Below are 14,182 nucleotides of genomic sequence, written 5' to 3'. Positions count from 1 at the left end.
TGTAAGATATTACAATAAAGATCCTATCCTATAGTCCTAGCTCTAAAAGGCCTCTGATGATGATGATGGTGATGCTGGTGATCCTTGCTCCTCTTCCTCCTCATCCTCTTTATCTAGTTTGTCCATTAGCATGTACAGCTTATTGTGTGCTTCTTGGAGGCTGTCCTCGATAGCTCGCATCCTGCCGTATATTGTGGTCTCCATGCATTACAGGTATGCGAGGACCGGATCTGTCGGTGGTGGTGTGTATGGGGGCACTTGAACAGGGGACTCTTCGAACATCCGCCCTTGCCCTTCTTCTTGAGGCTGTGAAGTCTCACCAGGTCCTTCTCTTGCCTCGCCTCTCTGAGAGATGGTGTTTCCTTTGGCATCCACCAAGTAGCATTTGTTGCCTACCTTCTTACATATCCCCATGGATATGCAGATAGTTTGATCAATTCTCGATGTTCTAGTAACAAAGCGCAGTCTGTGATGTCCTGGAACGAAGCCGAAGTGGAGGGCAATGGTTGTGACAAGGCCTCCAAGCACAATATGCCCGGTAGACTGATGGCAAAGGCATCGGAGATGGTTGCACAAGAAGAAGCTGGTGTTGCACTGCTGTCCAGTTACCATGCACCACAAAAGAAGAGCTTGTTAGCTTTGACAACCCTAAGGCTATCTCCACGGCCCATGATAGTGTGGGCCGCGAACTGATGCATATATCGCAGTGCTGGCTCTATGTTCAGTGTAATGGAATCCCAGAAGTTGATGTTGTTGTACAGCATACGGTTCCTTGGGATCTCTTGGTGGCTGGCGCTGTCAAAGCCAAAGATGGCATTGAACTCGTCTATGTTCATTACCCGGTCGACACCAAGGAGGTGAAACTCAATCCTGTCCCTGTCCTCTCTGTCGATAGGCCATAGGGTGGCCTTGAAACTACCCAAAAATTCCATCGTGGTGTCTTTGTAGGCTGGGAATTGGAGCTGGGTGAACCTTGTCCACCTAATGCTGTCAAGTAGCCCATTGATTTCATCTTGCAACCCGATTTGCTCCAAAAATGGAAAATCCATGTATTTGGTGGAGGATATTTTTCGAGCATGAAGTCAGGTGCACATTACTTTATGGGCATCATCTCGAAATCCCCAAGGAATAGAGATTTCGGGTTGTAGAGTAGGTTATGGCTGTGGTTACAGTAGAGGAGGAGCTTATTGAGATGGTTGGGGAGTGGCTACCCTCGTTCTTGGGCGTTGGGTTGGAGGCTGGGGTGGAGAAGGTGAAGATTCTCCTCTTTGCCTTGAAGAAGAGCAGATCCTTCTCGCAGATCTCTTCTCAGGAGCCATGGATGAGTTTTTGGGAAGGAGAAAAATAGGATTTTTGGTGAAAGGAGATGAGATTTGAGAGGTTTTTATAGGTTAGGAAGGGAGGAGATGAAGAGTTTTGTGTTTATGAAGGGTTTTAATGCTAGGGGTTCATTTAAAGAGCTGTTAGGACTCTTCATTTCGCACATTTTGCACCCCAGGAGTCACGTCTGCGATGAAATACATGGGTCGTGTATCACTACACGGGTCCCGACATGTAGGGCCGTGTAAATTTCTGTCCGAAATTTTTGAAATCTGTCGTAGTACACGGCCGTGTAAATGAGCTCTGGGACCTGTGTAACTTTCTGTTTCTCGAGTTTCTTTACTGGATTTGTTACATGGCCAATGTAAAATACAAGGAGCCCCGTGTAACCTTCTATCTCTTAGTTATTCTGCTAGAGGTATTACATGGTCTGTGTAAATTGGGCTATGGACCCGTGTAATTTTCTGTCTCCCGAAGGGTTGAGATTGCATGAAATTTATGGATTTTCAAAACGTTACACGGGGCATGTAAAACTAGTACATGGCCCGTGTAATTTTCTGATTTTTCAAATCTTTGGCAAATGAAAAGTTTTATCATCACAACACATGAAATGGATGTAAAGCTGAGTAATAGAGCTACTTCCCTGGTTTTCTCCAAATTCCCTTTTGTGGTTTTGACTTGGTGATTCCTTCCCTCTCTTGATCTCTAGTTCCCTTTCCAAGAAATTCCTACAAATTGAAATGCTAATGAGTATAAAATAAAAATTCAATATGGAAAAGGAAAAGAAAAGGAAAGTTTAGAAAAATTTTGGGTTGCCTCCCAAAAAGCGCTTGTTTATAGTCTTTAGCTGGACTTTGCTTGTTTATGGTCTGTCTGTAGGAGGATTGAGAGTGCAATTGACTCCGTTTCTATGGTTCTCCCTGAAAGTAAGGCTTCAACCTCTACCCATTGACCTTGAATACACCTGAGGTTTCGCTCTATACCTCTACTGCTCCATGTGGGAAGACTTGGATGAACTTGAAAGGTCCTGACCATCTTGATTTCAGCTTCCCCAGAAAGAGTTTCAATCTAGAGTTGAATAAGAGTACAATATCTCTTTCTTTTATCTCTTTCCTTGCTATGCGTCTGTCATGCCATCTTTTGGTTTTATCCTTGAAGATTTTGGCATTTTCGAATGCATCCTGTTGGATTTCTTCCAACTCATTCAATTGTAAGAGCCTTTTCTCACCAGCAGCTTTGAGGTCGAAGTTTAAGATCTGAATTGCCCAGTAAGCTTTATGCTCAAGTTCAATAGGGAGATGACATGATTTTCCATAAACCAGGCAGAATGGTGTTGTGCCAATTAGGGTTTTATATGTAGTGTGATATGCCTAAAGTGCATCATCTAATTTCATGCACCAGTCCTTCCTGGATCTATTTACAGTTTTCTCCAGAATCTACTTCAGTTCCCTGTTTGAGATTTCTACTTGACCGCTGGTTTGAGGATGATAAGATGTGGCCACCTTATGAGTCACTCCATACTTTTTCAGTAGTGTTTTGAATTGTTGGTTGCAGAAGTGACTTCCTCCATCACTGATTATTGCTCGTGGTGTGCCAAATCTTGTGAAAATGTTTTTCTTAAGGAACCTTATGACCACTCTAGCATCGTTGGTTGGTGTCACAATTGCATCTACCCATTTTGACACATAATCAACTCCAACCAGAATATACTTGTTTCCATGGGAAGCGGGAAATGGGCCCATGAAGTCTATTCCCCATGCATCAAACAATTCTATCTCAAGTATACCATGCAGTGGCATTTCATTCCTCCTTGAATTGTTACCTGTTCTTTGGCATTGATTACAACATAGCACAAAGGATCTTACATCCTTAAACAAATATCGCTAGTAAAACCCTGCTTGTAAAATTTTTGCTGTTGTTATTGAGGTGCCAAAATGTCCTCCATATAGTGATGAATGGCAGTGATAAATGACACTTTCCATATCTTCCTCCGGTATGCATCTTCTTATCAAACCATCATTACATCTCTTATACAATAGAGGTTCCTCCCATAAGTAATATCTTACATCATGTAAGAATTTCTTCCTTTGCTGGTAAGTCATGTTTGGAGGCAGTATCCTGCATATAAGAAAATTAACAAAATTAGCGTACCATGGAGCCTTGGAGAATGCAAGTAATTGCTCATCAAGAAATGAATCATCAATTAGCAAATCTTTGAAGTCCTCTATGTACTCCAATTTTAGTCTGGAAAGATGGTTAGCTACTATATTTTCGAATCCCTTTTTGTCCTTTATTTTAAGGTCAAATTCTTGTAGGAGTAGGATCCATCGAATCAGCCTTGGTTTTGCTTCTTTTTTGTTCAAAAGGTATCAGATTGTAGCATGATCTGTAAATACAATGACTTTTGACCCAATGAGGTAAGATCTGAACTTGTCCATTGCAAACACCACTACTAGGAATTCCTTCTCTGTGGTGGCATAATTGATTTGCGCATCATCTAATGTCTTGCTAGCATAATAAATAGCATGGAGCTTTTTATCCTTTCTTTGTCCGAGCACTGCTCCAACTACAAAGTCACTCGCGTCGTACATCACTTCAAATGGTAGCTCCCAATTTGGTGGCTGCATTATTAGTGCTGCTATCAAGGCTTCTTTGATCCTGTTAAAGGAAACAAGGCAATTTTCATCAAAATCAAAGGGAACATCTTGACTTAACAACTTAGTAAGTGGTTTAGCTATTTTGGAAAAGTCCTTGATAAATCTTCTGTAGAATCCTGCATATCCCAAAAAGCTTCGCACTCCCTTGACTGATGTTGGTGGTGGCATGTTTTCAATGATCTCAATTTTTACTTCAATTCCTCTTTCTGATATCAAATGTCCCAGAACTATGCCTTCCCTTACCATGAAGTGGCATTTTTCCCAATTTAGGACCAGGTTTGATTCTTCACATCTTAGCAACACCTTAGATAAATTAGCTAGGCAATCATCAAAAGTAGTTCCATAAATGGAAAAATCATCCATAAAAACTTCCATGATATCTTCAATATAATCAGAAAAGATAGCCATCATGCATCTTTGAAAGGTAGCAGGGGCATTACAAAAACCAAAAGGCATTCTCCTATATGCAAATGTTTTATAGGGACAAGTGAATGTTGTCTTTTCTTGGTCTTTTGGGTGAATAGGAATTTGAAAGAATCCAGAATACCCATCTAGATAACAAAAATAGGAGTGTTTTATCAATCTTTCTAACATTTGGTCAATTAAGGGAGAGGGAAATGGTCTTTTCTGGTGGCACTGTTCAATTTTCTATAGTCTATGCAAATTTGCCAACCAGTGACTACTCTAGTAAGGATTAGTTCATTGCTTACATTTTGGATAACAGTTGTCCCACCTTTATTAGGAACTACATGTACTGGACTAACGCATTTACTATCAGAGATTGGGTATATGATACCTGCATCTAATAGTTTTAAAATTTCTTTCTTGATTACTTCTTTCATGTTTGGGTTAAGTCTTCTTTGGTGTTCGATTGTGGGTTTACTGTTTTCTTCCATGGGTATCCTATGCATGCAAATCGAAGGATTGATTCCCTTCAGGTCTTCTATCTTATATCCTATGGCTTTGCTATGGATACTAAGTTCTCTTAGTAATTTTTTCTCTTCTAACTTAGACAGGCTAGCATTGATTATAACAGGATATTTAGAATTTGAGTCCAGAAATGCATACATTAGTGAGGAGGGGAGAGGTTTAAGCTCTACCTGTTTGGCATTTTCCTGGAGCTTACCTTCGGTTTGTTCCTCCTTTAACTCCTCCATCTCGAAAGCTTTAGCTAATGGTAGGGGTGGATGAGCTGCTAACTATTGTACACAGGCTATTATTTCTATATTTTCATCATCCACTATGTGGCTGTGCATAATACATGCTTCAAAAGGATCATTAGGATGTGTCTCATGAAATTCCTTTTCAACATATTCGTCAATTGTGTTAACTTTGAAGCATTCATTAGGTTCAAATTTGTGTTTCATCGTGTCAAACTAGTTGAACTCCACTTCTTCTTCTCCTACTTTGAGAGTTAGTTGCCCATTTTTGATGTCTATGATAGCTCCGGCGGTTGCCAAGAATGGTCTTCCTAAGATGATAGGAATTTTAACATCTTCTCCATCTCAAGGACAACAAAGTCCACTGGAATGAAGAATTTGCCTACTTTGATAGGAATGCTCTCCAGTATTCCTACAGGATATTTAATAGATCTATCAGCCAATTGCAATGAGATTGTTATGGATTTTAGTTCCCCGATCTCCAGCTTTTTACATATTGATAAAGGCATTAAACTGACGCTTGTCTCAAGATCACAGAGAGCCTTATTTATTTTCTTGTCACCAATGAGGCAAGGTATGGAGAAGCTTCCTAGATCTTTCAATTTTGGATGTAGTTTGTTTTGCAGTATGGCACTACATTCCTCTGTTAAAGCTACTGTTCCATAGTCTTCTAGCTTTCTCTTCTTTGACAGAATTTCCTTAAGAAATTTGGCATAGGATGGCATCTGAGAAAATGCTTCAGTGAAGGGGATGTTGATGTAAAGCTTCTGTAAAACTTCTAAAAACCTCTCAAACTGCTTATCTAATTTGGCTTTCTAAAATCTCTGAGGAAAAGGTAGGGGAGGCTGGTATGGTTTTGGTAATTTCTTTGTCTTCCTTGCTTCCTATTCCTGATCTTTCTTAGCTTCTTCCTCCTTTTTCTCTGCTTGGTCTTTAGATTTTTCTATGGTTCCCTCTGTTGGTTCTACCTCTGGTTGTACTAGAGTTCTCCCACTCCTCAGTGTAACTGCCTTACAATGCTCCCTTGGGTTCATTTTTGGTTGGCTAGGCAGTTTGCCAGCAGCCTTACTTGAAGAGCTTGCTTGTTGAGCGATTTGATTTTCTAGCATCTTGTTGTGAGTAGCAAGTTGGTCCACTCTGGAAGTCAGCAGTTTAATCAATTCAGTTTGTTGTTGTTGAGCTACTAGGAACCCTTCCATCATAGTTTCCATAGTCATTTTCGATTCAGGTTGTTGGTGCTGGAGAGGTAGTGGTGGCTGTGCAAAGTTTTGACCTCTGTTCTGAAATCCAAGGGGTGCTGGTGGTTTGTACCCTTATTGCTTGTTTATTGGCTGGTTCTGCTGATTGGACCATGAGAAATTTGGGTGGTTCCTCCATCTAGGGTTATAAGTATTTGAATATGGATTGTTGGGCTGCCTCTGGTTAAAGTTTCCTCCATTATTCACATAGTTCATCTGTTCTGAGGAGGGTTCATTAAAATTGTTCTATTCTGAACTCATGTATCCTCCTCCATAGCTGTCTTTAGGTTGACTGTTTGTACCGACTGCATTGGCTTGCATCTTTTCGATTTTCCTTGTGAGATGATCAAATTGACCATTTATCATGCTTAGGGCATCTACTTCTAGTACCCCTGTAGTTTTCCTTGCATTTCCTCTTTCATTTGACCACTCATAATTATGGTATGCAACCCTTTCTAGAAGTTCAAGTGCTTGTTGCACTGTTTTCTCCATTAGATCACCTTCTACAGCTAAATCAACTGTGCTCCTTGTAGAGGGTAGTAACCCATTATAGAAATTTTGCACTAATAGCCAATCTTCTATACCATGGTGTGGACATTCCCTCTGTAGGTCTTTGTATCTTTCCCATGCATCATAGAGTGATTCTCCTTCCTTTTGTCTGAAGGTGTTGAGCTCAAGCCTCAGTTTTACAGTATTTGCAAGTGGAAAATATCTTGCTAAAAAAGCTTGAGAGAGATTCTTTCAAGTAGTGAACGTTCCAGCTGGTTGAGAAAGTAACCATTTCCTTGCTCTGTCCCGAAGGGAGAATGGAAATGCTCTGAGTCTTATTGCTTGATCAGACACTCCATTCATCTTGAATGTATCACATAGGGCAAGAAAGCATTGGAGCTGGTAGTGTGGGTTTTCTGTAGGCAAACCTGCAAACTGGGTTTATTGAATCATTTAGAGCCGTGCTAGTTTTAATTCAAAGTTATTGGTTTCCACTGTGGGTCTAGTGACACTGGGCTGAAATCCTTAGACAGATGGAGCTCCGTAATCTCTCAAGAGTCTTGGTCTGTCATTATTATCGCCCATGGTTGGAATTTCAGGATCTCCTTGACCGTGCTCTTGATGTTTCCTTTCCCTTCTGATGGCTTTCAGAGTTCTGTCTATCTCCGGATCACAGTCCAATATTTCTTCTTCTGGCCTTGTTCTGGTCATATACCAGATTGAGCATCTAAGAGAAAAGAAGAAAAATATAACCAGTAAAATAAAATTATATAATAAATATAATTGCCTAAATCAGCTTAATTGCCTATCGCTTGATATCACTATAGCCAAAGGATCCCCGACAATGACGCCAAAAACTTATTTGCCTAGTTTTACAACCCTGCAAGTGCACGAATCGCTAACAAGTAATAATGTGATAAGTAGAGTATCGTTCCCACGAGGATTTTTTTTTTTAGCAAGTACCAATCTACACAGCAATTTTGACTGTCTAGGCTTTCGAATGTTTAGGGAGTGAAGTTGTTAACTTTAAATACTAGAATGGTAAACTTAAAATGAAGTAATCTATTTTTGGAATAATTATGGAGTTAAGATTTCACACTTGAATCTTATTAGGGATGTTATCTCATTTATTTATTAAATTGAGGATCATTTTCCTTTATGAAAATTAGCCCTAAGTTATCCTAAATCCTCTCTCAAGGCATCTAGGGTGTATTTTAATTAATTCAAACCCTAGTTTCATGGCAATCAAATTAATTAAAATCCTTTAAGACCTTTGACTAATTTTTAGGTTCCACAAAGGTATCAGCCTATGTCTAGGTCAGAATTCCTAAGTTCGAAAAACAAATCTCAAATCCGGTAAATAAAATCTAATGTTCATCCATAATAATAATTACAAGCATTACTCTCCTAAATCCAGAATAAGGAAACTACTCACTCATGGTGAGTTCAGCAAACATCATGATAAAAAGTAAAGACAGTAAAAAGAAAACCATGTAAAGAAATAAAGTAAGAGAAATCTGTCTAGGGAGATGAAACGAAGGAACAGAAGATAGTTAGTAGCTTTGATCTTGTGGAGCTTCAGTTGGAAAACTTCTTTTGGTACTGATGCAGAGCACGATAGCAGCAGCCTTCAGCAACACTCCCAACGACCGTCCCTCTTTTCACCCCCACCTTTTGATTATTCGCAGGGTTTGCAGAATAATCCTCAAATGTTCATCGTGTTCTTCCCTGGTCTTGGAATACACCAGGATGTCATCAATGAAGACCACTATAAACCGATCTAGATATGGATGGAAGATACATTTCATAAGGTCCATGAATGCTGCTGGTGCATTTGTTAGCCCAAATGGCATCACTAAGAATTCATAGTGCCCATACCGAGTTCTAAATGCAGTTTTAGGCACATCTACATCCTTTACCCTCAGATCATACCCTGATCTGAGATTAATTTTTGAAAATACACTGGCTCCCTTCGACTGATCAAATAGATCGTCAATTCTGGGCAACGAATATTCATTTTTCACAGTTACTTTGTTCAATTGCCGGTAATTAATGCACAATCTTAAGGTCCCATCCTTCTTTTTCACAAACAGCACTGGAGCTCCCCATGGTGACACACTGGGGTGTATGAATCCCTTATCCAGTAACTCCTGCAACTGGATTTTCAGCTCTTTCAATTTAGTGGGTGCCATTCTATAAGGAGCAATAGAAATTGGTGTTGCACCCGGCATTACCTCAATAGCAAATTTGACTTCCCTTTCTGGTGGCAAACTAGGCAATTCTTTAGGAAACACATCTGGGAAGTCTCTTACTTTGGGTATATCACACAGGTCTGGCTTAGCCTACCTAGTATCAACCACGTGTGCTAGGTAGGCTTAACAGCCTTTTCTCATCAATTTTTTTGCAACTGTGGCTGAAATGACATTGGATAGGAAATCTGTCCTTTCACTTACGACTGTGATCTCAATACCCTCAGGAGTTTTCAATGAAATCCTCTTCAATCTATAGTCCACTATTGCCTGATGACTTGACAACCATTCTATTCCCAAAATCACGTCAAACTCGTGGAAGGGCAATTCAATTAGGTCTACCGAGAATTCATACCCTTGAATCCTCAACGGGCAACCTTTATACACCTTATTCACTACCACACTGTGGCCTAATGGATTAGTGACTAGAATGTCTTGGTCACTTTCCTCTACTGAGATTCCCCTCTCTACGGGTAGCTTAATGTAGATATATGAATGGGTAGATCCTGGATCCACCAATGCATGCACAGGAAAAGTGTAAAGGAAGCACATACTGGGGCATCTTGCTCCTCCTGGGCTCTCACGGCATAAGCTCTGGTAGGTACTCTGGCCTCTGGCATCTCGACTGACTCAGATGCAAGCCTCTGTAATGGACCAGCTGCCTCAGATTTACCGGACTTTCTACCCCTTTGAGGTGCGACGGCAGGCCTATCTGCTTGTGCTGGGGCAACTGTAGCAGTCCTCTTCTGACAGTTTCTAATCTGATGTTCTGTAGACCCACATCATAAGCAAGCACTAGTTACTCGCCAATACTCCCCCTTATGCCACTTCTGCCAGTATGGACAGGCAGAAGATGCTGGGGCTGGTCCCCTGAACACCATCTCTGGAGAGCTGCCCACAGATGGGGTGGACTGGCCTCTCCTCGGTGTGAACTATGGTTTGGGCTCCTGAGACTGACCCTGACCTTGTGGTGTAGGAGGAACCTTAAACTTTTTACTAGGAGCAGAGGATAAACTGGACTGACCTGGACCTCTCTTCTGCTGTCTTTCCCTTCTGTTTTGCTCATTTATTCTGACTCTTTCTACTTTCAATGCAGCATCGACTAATTTGGCAAAATCTGTAATCTCCAATGCTATTATCATGGCCTTAATATTGTCATTTAGCCCTTCTTCAAACCTTCTGCACCTCTCAGCCTCTGTAGGAACTATCTCCCTCCCATATCGGCTTAGTCTGACAAATTCACTCTCATATTCTGCCACTGATAGTTGCCTCTGCCTCAGACTGATAAATTCTCTTCTTCTCTCTTCTTGGTACACCTTACTGACATACTTCTTTCTAAACTCTATGAGAAAAAAATCCCAGGTGATCTAATCTGGCTGTACCTCACTGGATACTATGTCCCACCACTGGTATGCATCATCTTGAAGTAGGGACACAACACCCTCCAGGTTCTGCTCTGGGGTGTAGTGAAGCTGTTTCAGTACTCTTCCAGTTCTATCAAGCCAATTTTCAACTGTCATGGGGTCATCCTCCTTCTTCTCAAAGAAATCTATAGCCCCATGTTTTCGTAGCTTTTCTAGATGGGACTTCTGTGGTGGTGGCAGAGGTTGTGGCTGTGGTTGTGGTGGTGGAATTGCCCCCATCATTTACCGGTAAAATTCAGTCATTTGTTGGAATAACGCAAACTAAGGTTGGGCAGGTGTCACAACTACTGGTGGAGCAGGTTCTCCCCTGCCTCCTGATTCAGCCCTTGGTGGAGCATGACTCTCCACCTCTTCATCAACTGCTTTTTAAGAAACAGGATCCATATCCTAATCAAAATAAGAAAACAAACAAATCTGAATCAGTGTCACCTCAACACTTACATATGTAATGCAATGGTATGCACTCTATCTAGGCCCAGAAATACCTAAACTGATGCTATGATACCACTAAATGTGACAACCCTTATCCGTCTACACTGTAACCGAGCAAGATATGCCACATAGTGTGCCGGAACACCATATCATAACTCATTGATATTTATCATTTCAAAATTTATTTATTTATGGGTCACTAAGTGAAACTTATGAAATTGATATCATTTACATCATTTATTGAAATTTTAAATTTATTAGAGGTTCCGAATATTTTTCAAAAAATCCGGCAGAGTGCCGACTAAAAATGGAGAAAACAGTTCTTCAAAACCTGTGGAAAACACTTTCAAATATTTTTCCAATCATTCTTAAGTCTAAATAATCAATATTATCTCAATATTTCTCAACAATTTTCATTCATTCAATCCATATCATAAATAATTCAATTTGAACTCACTTTTATGAAGGCAATTGTTAATTTTCATTAATTTACAATATAAAATGATACAAGAGTTTATAATTTACATGATAACATAAAAACCTAAATACAAAATACAATTTACAAAAATACAAAAGAGAATCCTAGTGCCCTACCAAAATACACTGCAGATGAAAGGTTACACAGGACACTAACAGATCTGACTCTCACCCATTCTAGGATCTACTGGGCTCACGCTCCGTGTCTCCTGTACCTACGCGTGGCAAAAGCAACGCGCTAAGCGATACTGCTTAGTGGTGCCAATAATAAAATAACTAGAATGAAATAAACATGTAAAGTGTATGCTGACATTTTATGCAGATTGAGTTTCTGGTAATTATTTACAGTAATCTGATACTTTTTATGTTAATTATTTGATTGAAATTCGATAAGATTTATTTTGATTGCCCAAGTAACCTATACTAGTTGACTGGACTAGATAAATGGGTAAAGTGGCACTAGGTACCAAGTACCTCGGGCCGTCACAACATCGGTCACATTATGTCTCCCGGTGTGCAACAAAACAGCTAATAAGCTGTAATAATTATGAGGCATAAAACTAAGTATAGTAATCTCAATCAAAATAGCCAAAGGCTATTATATCACAGAATGGCACATAAGGCAATAAAACACATAATGGCATGAAGTCGTATGCAGTACTACTAACAGAACCCTATTGGCATGCCAACCTATCCAAACCAATTATTCTATGCATACTAGGGCATTTTACACAGTTAATGATTTAATTATTTATTTTTGTAATGTAGAGGTCACTATTCACTTAACTATGTCCACTCAAAGGTTGACTTTTTAATTTATAATAGATTTATTGAATCTAAGTTCACCAAGATACCACATTTTAGTTCACAAAAGTGTTGGCATTGGTTGCCAATCAATACTTAAAACTACTAGGAAATAAACCAAAAATTTCAGTCTTGGGTGCTAGAGTTCACTGTTCCATTAGGCAATTCTACAATGAGAATTTTGCCAAATGTTCTCAATCAAAGTTGTTCCTTTATGTGTCTTCTTTAATTCCCTTTTTGAATCACTCCATTTGGAATTTTCTAGCTCAAGTTATGCTAATTTCTTTAGGACTGGCCGGATTGGCATCTACCCAGAATTTCTGGGCAAAAATGGTTCTGGCAGTTTTGATACCCTGACTTTCGTTAGCAATTCAGATGGGTTATGGTCATAATTTAGTTTGGTGTTCTCCATAAAAGTTGTTCTAAATTGTCTAAGCTTTTTATTGATATAAATTTCAGGTCAATTGGACTTTTCTACACTGAGTTATGACCATTTGAATAAATACTGTTCATTTGGTCATTTTGCCTAGGCAGAATGAATGGTACCCAGATTTGGTCAATTTTTAGATCAGTCTATTGTGATTTTCTAGGCAGGGTTCCCTCATCAAAGTTGTGCCATTATGTATCTAATTTCATGTCCAATTGGCCCTACACCAATTAAACCTACATAACTCTAGTTATAGCTGCCCAAATCTGCTGGACTCACACCTAGTCCTGCAGGTCACACTAGGCAGTCCTAATTTCTTTAGGACTGGCCGGATTGGCATCTACCCAGAATTTCTGGGCAAAAATGGTTCTAGTAGTTTTGATACCCTGATTTTGGTTAGCAATTTAGATGGGTTATGGTCAGAATTTAGTTTAGTGTTCTTAATGAAAGTTATTCTAAATTGTCTAAGCTTTTTATTGATATAAATTTCAGGTCAATTGGACTTTTCTACACTGAGTTATGACCATTTGAACAAACACTGTTCATTTGATCATTTTGCCTAGGCAAAATGTATGGTACTCTTTTTTAGGTCAGTCTATTGTGGTTTTCTAGGCAGGGTTCCTTTACCAAAGTTGTGCCATTATGTATCTAATTTCATGTCCAATTGGCCCTGCACCAATTGAACCTACACAACTCTAGTTATAGCTGACCAAATCTGCTAGACTCACACCCAGTCCTGCAGGTCACACTAGGCAACATACCTAACTTCAATTCCCATGGCAGAAATCACTTCATTTCCTAATCACACATAGCCAAATGGTCACTAATTGACCATTAGAACTTCCTTTCACTAATACATGAGCAAAATCTCAAATTTGTGCCCAAACCCTAACTCTACCATTTCAATTCTTCAAACACATACAATCAATGGATCAATTCATACTCCCAATGATGCATATACAAAGTTTAAAGATTAATTGACATAACCTTTGTTGGAGAGTTTCCCTAGCTTACAAAACTTCTTGATTTTTCTTTCTTTTTGCTGCCTTAAGCTTGCTCTAATTGGAAGGAGGAGTTTTAGTAAAAGGAGCAAGTGATTTTAGGGGGGTGTTTATAAAGAAAATTTAGACAGAAGGAAAGTCATCAATGGAGATAAGAGAGAGAGAGGAATTCGGCTGAAGAAGGAAGAGAGAAGATAGCAGATTTTTCTTTTGATTTTTACCCCATTTAACTCTTTTTAAATTGATTTCATAATGCTTTATTATAATTTGATTGGTGGAGCCCTTTTAATGACATCATTCTTATGCAACAAATCCATTTATTTCTTTTTTTCTCTTCTTTCTATTCATTTTTAATTAAATATTTAATAACATTTATTCACATTTTATGTCATATAATTTATTTACTTAATTGGACAAGTTGGTCAAAAATCATCTTTGAAGACGAAATGACCAAAATACCCTCCGTTTGGCTTAACAAGCTAAAATCATGTGTACTGATCGATT

General features: G+C 39.3%; 1 non-coding gene across 1 annotated transcript; it reads left to right on the top strand.

Moving 5' to 3' along the window:
• The first annotated feature begins 6,955 nt into the window (after window positions 1–6,955).
• On the top strand, window positions 6,956–7,062 carry LOC131176121 (small nucleolar RNA R71). The gene has a single exon (XR_009146249.1). It is a non-coding gene; the product is annotated as a small nucleolar RNA R71 (small nucleolar RNA).
• Window positions 7,063–14,182: the final 7,120 nt, after the last annotated feature.

This window comes from Hevea brasiliensis, chromosome 18 (genome assembly GCF_030052815.1).
Source record: "Hevea brasiliensis isolate MT/VB/25A 57/8 chromosome 18, ASM3005281v1, whole genome shotgun sequence".
Classification (NCBI taxonomy): Eukaryota; Viridiplantae; Streptophyta; class Magnoliopsida; order Malpighiales; family Euphorbiaceae; genus Hevea; species Hevea brasiliensis.
This window is presented reverse-complemented; position numbering and strand designations above follow the sequence as displayed.